At 43.0% G+C, this 6,299-nt stretch overlaps 1 non-coding gene across 1 annotated transcript; it reads left to right on the top strand.

Annotated features, from left to right (window-relative positions):
• The first annotated feature begins 40 nt into the window (after window positions 1-40).
• Window positions 41-112, top strand: trnaq-cug. The gene has a single exon. It is a non-coding gene; the product is annotated as a tRNA-Gln (tRNA).
• Window positions 113-6,299: the final 6,187 nt, after the last annotated feature.

The following is a 6,299-nucleotide window of genomic DNA, read 5'->3' as shown; positions in this document are numbered from 1 at the left end:
ATACATACTAATACGTTACGTGTCTCTTCATGATGTGTGTGGTTCTATGGTGTAATGGTTAGCACTCAGGACTCTGAATCCTGCGATCCGAGTTCAAATCTCGGTAGGACCTGAATTTTTTTCAGGTGAGTCAAAACAGTGGCACACTTCTCGATTATGAGGAGTAGATGGAATATTAAGTTTAAATGGCAGTCTGCAGTTTCTGCATCCATTTATTGAATCTTCCAACAAAACCTAGCTCTACCATCTCTCTACTATCTCTAAGCTACTGTAGCTAGTAGTGCTAATGCTTAGTTACATTATTATGAGTTTTCATTTAGCAGCTGTTCTTCTGTCAGAGGAGTCATTGCAGCAGCCTCGAGTCAGCGGCTGTGCTCAGCTGACCCAACGATAGGATCGCAGAGAAACATGCTGATCTACAACTGATTTCTAATAACAATCAGCTCTTAATTGTGGGGCTGCATGTCTACAACATCAGGGTCATTTAAAAAGGCTAAGCAAGCTTTTTATGTCAGTGAAGAAAGAGCTAGCTAGCTATACTACATAACCAAAAGTATGTGGACACCTGCTCGTCGAACATCTCATTCCAAAATCATGGGCATTAATATGGAGTTGGTCCCCCCCTTTGCTGCTATTACAGCCTCCACTCTTCTGGGAAGGCTTTCCACTAGATGTTGGAACATTGCTGCGGGGACTTGCTTCCATTCAGCCACAAGAGCATTAGTGACGTCGGGGCACTGATGTTGGACGATTAGGCCTGGCTCGCAGTCGGTGTTCCAATTCATCCCAAAGGTGTTCGATGCGGTTGAGGTCAGAGCTCTGTGCAGGCCAGTCAAGTTCTTCCACACCGATCTCGACAAACCATTTGTGTATGGACCTCGCTTTGTGCACACGGGCATTGTCATGCTGAAACAGGAAAGGGCCTTCCCCAAATTGTTGCCACAAAGTTGGAAGCACAGAATCGTCTAGAACAGGGGTGTCAAACGTCCGGCCCGCGGGCCGGATCAGGCCCGCAAACGGGTTTAATCCGGCCCGCGAGATGATAAAAATAAAAAAATAAAAAAATAATAATAATAATTGTGAAGTATAAAAATGCGCTGCAATTTTTTAATAAAATAAACTGATGTTCCAATTGCGTCCACTGGATGGCGCAATAGCAATTGTGTTAAGCAAGCAAACTGTTTATACCGGGGCAGAGCAAGTAGGTCAAGCACGTGCAGCCAATGAGCTACTTTGTTTTGCCCGCGATATTTATTACGGCTTCTACTTTTAACATTATGTGCTTTGGCACCCTCATTGCCCCAATATGTCTCTGTCAAAAAAGAGAAAAGTGGACGCAGAGTGCAGAGTGTTCCAAGAAAAATGGTCATCCTATTTAATCACGGAATTGAATGGGAAAGCTGTATGTTTGGTGTGTTCAGAGCATGTTGCAGTGCTGAAAGAATATAACCTTTCGTCGCCACTATGTGAGTCTTCATGCCGACAAATATGACAACTTTCAAGGACAGCGGAGATGAGAGAAGGTGAATGAACTGTTGGCGGGTCTGAAGAAACAGCAGTCTGTGTTTACTCACAGCCGAGACATCAGTGACGCTGCAGTGAAAGCTAGCTACCTCATTGCTAATGAAATCGCAGTGGCTTCAAAACCATTTAGTGAGGGTGAATTTGTAAAAACATGCATGATGAAGGCAGCGGAGATTGTGTGCCCTGAAAAGCGGCAGGCTTTTGCAAATATCAGCCTGACAAGAAACACAGTTGCAGACAGGATTTCCGATCTTTCAGTGGATTTGGACAGCCAGTTGAAGCAAAAAGTAGTCATTTATTGCGTTTTCGGTTGCAATTGATGAAAGCACGGACATTACAGATGTTGCACAACTGGCCATTTTCATCCGCGGAGTTGATGACACATTGACCGTCACCGAGGAGTTTGTGGAGTTGGTGCCGATGACAGATACAACGACAGCAGCTGATATTTTTACCGCGACTCGCCGGCGCGCTGGACAGGGTCGGAGTGAACTGGTCCCGCCTGTCAGCCTGGCTACAGATGGTGCGCCCTCAATGATCGGGAAAAAAGCAGGCGTTGTGACAAAGTTCAGAGAGAAGTGCAATCTGCAAATGGAGGACGTGATTTTTTGACTTTTCACTGTATTTTGCACCAGGAGGCTTTGTGTTGCAAGTCATTAAAGATGGATAACGTCATGAAGGTGGTCATCCAAACTGTTAATTTCATCCGATCCAGAAGCCTGAATCACCGTCAGTTTGACAGCCTTCTCAGAGAGAAAGACCACATCTATGGCCTGCCATACCACACTGAGGTAAGATGGTTAAGCCGAGATGCTGTGCTGAGGCGTTTCTTTGATTTACGAGAAGAAATTGAACAGTTCATGGAAGAAAAGGGCAAACCAGTGTTAGAATTTCATTCCGCAGAATGGATGGAGGACCTTGCATTTATGGTGGATGTTACAGAGCACCTGAATAACTTGAACAAACAGCTGCAAGGGCGCAACAAAGTTGTCACGCAGTATTATGACAGCATACGTTCTTTCAAGTTGAAGCTGTCATTGTGGGAGACGCAACTTGCCGGTGGTGATGCAGCTCACTTCCCCTGTCTGAAAAATGTGTGCGCGACCCAACATGTGGCAGACATGAAGCGGTTCAAAGATAAAATAACGGGACTGTTACGGGAGTTTGAGCAACGCTTTCAGATTTATGTTTATATGTTTTTATGTTGATGTGCTATTGTTTTTAATTGATTTTATTTTATTTGTATATTTAACCTATTCTTGACTCTGTGGTTCTTGCACTTGTTTGGGGAACAGGATTTCATTATTTGTATCTACATTTCTGCATTACGTGTTTTATGATTAATAGTGATGTTGTGCTTGTACTATTTTGGACACACTGTCCTCAGGCTCCAGCTTTATGTTGTATGTTGATCGTATTAAAACAAAGAAAACAATCTGAAGTTGTTGTTTTTAAGTTATATATACCATGATTTTTCCGGTCCGGCCCACTTGGGAATAGATTTACCTCCATGTGGCCCCTGAGCTAAAATGAGTTTGACACCCCTGGTCTAGAATGTCATTGCTGTAGCGTTAAGATTTCCCTTCACTGGAAAATCAAGGTTCGGCCTAGCCCGAACCTTGAAAAAAAGCCCCAGACCATTATTCCTCCTCCACCAAACTTTACAGTTGCATTAGGTTAGGTAGAATTCTCCTGGCATCCGCCAAACCCGGATTCGTCTGTCAGACTGCCAGATGGTGAAGCGTGATTCATCACTCCAGAGAACGTGTTTCCACTGCTTCAGAGTGGCGGTGAGCTTTACACCACTCCAGCCGACGCTTGGCATTGGTGATCTTAGGCTTGTGTGCGGCTGCTCGGCCATGGAAACCCATTTCATGAAGCTCCCGACGAACAGTTATTGTGCTGACGTTGCTTCCAGAGGCAGTTTGGAACACGGTAGTGAGTGTTGCAACCGAGGACAGACCATTTTTACACACTACGCGCTTCAGCACTATTAAGTCCCGTTCAGTGAGCTTGTGTGGCCTACCACTTCGCGGCTGAGCCGTTGTTGCTCCTAGACGTTTCCATTTCACAATAACAGCACTTACAGTTGACCGGGGCAGCTCTAGCAGGGCAGAAATTTGACGAACTGACTTGTTGGAAAGGTGGCACCCTTTCCAACAAGTCACTGAGCTCTTCATTAAGGCCATTCTACTGCCAATGTTTGTCTATGGAGATTGCATGGCGGTGTGCTCGATTTTATACACCTGTCAGCAACGGGTGTGGCTGAAATAGTCGAATCCACTGATTTGAAGGGGTGTCCACATTACAACAGTTAGCTACACAGCTGATCAAGTCACTGTACTGACGACCAACATCCTTGCACAGAATTTGTGCAGGGAGATTGCAATTGTGACAACATCAAAACAAGCTAACTATTAAATCACTGTCACAATGTTTGTAATAATTTAGCTAGCTAGCTAGTTATTCTGCCTATTTCATGGAGTCATACGAGAGTGCAGTGATATAACAAATTAGGAACTATTTTAAATGTTTTGAACGGTGGATGCTCAATATTCCAATTTTGAATATGAGTTCCGCGTCCTACAAGACAGATGGTCATGGTTAGAAGGGATCCATTTTTTTATATGTCAGATTTGAAGTTCCGTAGTAGGTTAGGAGAGCCAGAGTCAGAGTAGTGCAGAAGGTGTCGTATGCTGAGGCAGTGAAGAAAGTATGTGGTCCTCTGTAGCTCAATTGGTAGAGCACGGCGCTTGTAACGCCAGGGTAGTGGGTTCGATTCCCTGGGACCACCCATACACAAAAAATGTATGCACGCATGACTGTAAATCGCTTTGGATAAAAGCGTCTGCTAAATGGCATATTATTATTATAAAGTAGAGGAGGATGGGTCAAGGGTCAAGGGATCCTGAGAGGATCCCAGTGAGTAGTAGATCTGTGCCAGAACAGAATGATAGGGTAACAAGTGATTTATGCATCAGTAAGGTTAGCTTCTTAGCGTTCATAGCGACGGTTATCAACTGTACCACAGAAAATCACAGAAAAGAGATGTTGTGGTGGCAGCTGCAGAGAGGTATTTGGGTATACAAGATTTCATTTCAGAAGAGTTATAGGGTGTGTTGAGGGGTGGTGTCCTGTCCTCCCAGGCTGTTGGCATGGGGAGGAGCAGATGGGGTAGTAGGTTTTTAATGGCCGTTCTGCCACCCTGGGCGAGACCAAACCCCCTCGCAAAACTAGAATAGTCCCAGTAAGCAAAATGACGTTGAAAAGACTTCTAAAATACGTATTTTCCAGACATTGAAGTTAAGTTCAATTTAGGTTCTGAATGGAAGGTGAAAAATGTATTTTCCGTATGTTTAAAATACAGATTTTCCAGGACATTGAAAAGGCATATTTTCCGGACGTTGAAAAATACGTATTTTCCGGATGTTGAAATCAGGATCATTTCCGGTTCTGAATAAAAATTTAAAATACTTATTTTTCCGGATGTTGAAAATACGTATTTTCCAGACGTTGAAAATATGTTCTACTTTCATTCTGAACCAAAAATATGCCTGATTTCAACATCCGGTAAATACATACGTAATTTATTGACGTCTATGTTTGGGCCAAATGAAGGCTGGTCCAGACCGGACAAAATCTGAACCAAACATAGACGTCTATGATTGCTTCAGATTTGGTCTGGACCGGAACAAAAATGGAAGTTTATGAATGCCCATCGATGTGGTAGGCCCGCCGTTTTGTTAACTCTGAATATCAGCTACCCAACTTTAATCAGGAGCTATCCTGAGCCTATTTGCAATGTGTTTATTACACAGCGGGAAATGCAGAAGTATTTTCTTTTTTAGCTATGATCAGCTTGTCAAAAATGGACAGATACAAACTTGAAACCACTGATCATGACAACGGGGTGAAACAACAACAGTTGTGATTGTAGCTCAGTTGGTAGAGAAAAAATAAAAATAACGTATGCACTCACTAACTGTAAGTCGCTCTGGATAAGAGCGTCTGCTAAATGACTAAAATGTAAATGTAAAATGTCCATTCCATATTGTCAATTTTACTTTGACCTGTCCTGTTTTTAGAATAGGTTGTTTGTTAACATGACAGTGCATTTTGTTATTTGAGAAACCTGCATGATGTAAAAAGTGTACGTCTCGTTACAGTCACGCATTTTTATCTCCAGCCTGTAGGCTACAGAAAAGGCCACATACTCTTTCTACAATATCCTATATCTGCTACATGATTTATGTTAGATTATTTTTTGGGACTAAATGTTGGTGAAACGCAGCAGTGATGAGTCTCTCCAGCAGCACCCTGGGAATGGACAAACAAAGTATTTTATTTTAGCTCCGATTTTCCCGACCTTGAAGATCACTGACGTCATGATTTGACCTCGTATTTTTCCGGGTTTCCAGTTGTCATGAACACACCATTAGTCAGAGAGTAAGACAGAGGCCCAACTCGGTGGGAAAATCTGTCTCTCTCCAGCAGGTGGCGTTATTTCGTTGCTTCGTCCACCAAGAAAAGAGTTTTTGTATACGAGGTCAATGAGAGGATGTCGAATTTGGTCAACAAAAAAACTGAATGGCTTATTTGCAACCTGAGGTTTATTTGATCTAATAGAAGTTTGGTAATGCTTAACTTGTTACGAGTGTACTAATATTCTGGCAACTTTGAGAAAAAACACTTTATATCGGAGTTGTCTTGAGATGGCTATGCATATTCATGGCATTAGGCTAGTAGCATAGCATCTCTCTCCATTGAATACAGGC

This window comes from Coregonus clupeaformis, chromosome 26 (genome assembly GCF_020615455.1).
Source record: "Coregonus clupeaformis isolate EN_2021a chromosome 26, ASM2061545v1, whole genome shotgun sequence".
Classification (NCBI taxonomy): Eukaryota; Metazoa; Chordata; class Actinopteri; order Salmoniformes; family Salmonidae; genus Coregonus; species Coregonus clupeaformis.
The sequence above is the reverse complement of the archived record's forward strand: the minus strand, read 5'-3'. Positions and strand labels throughout refer to the sequence as shown.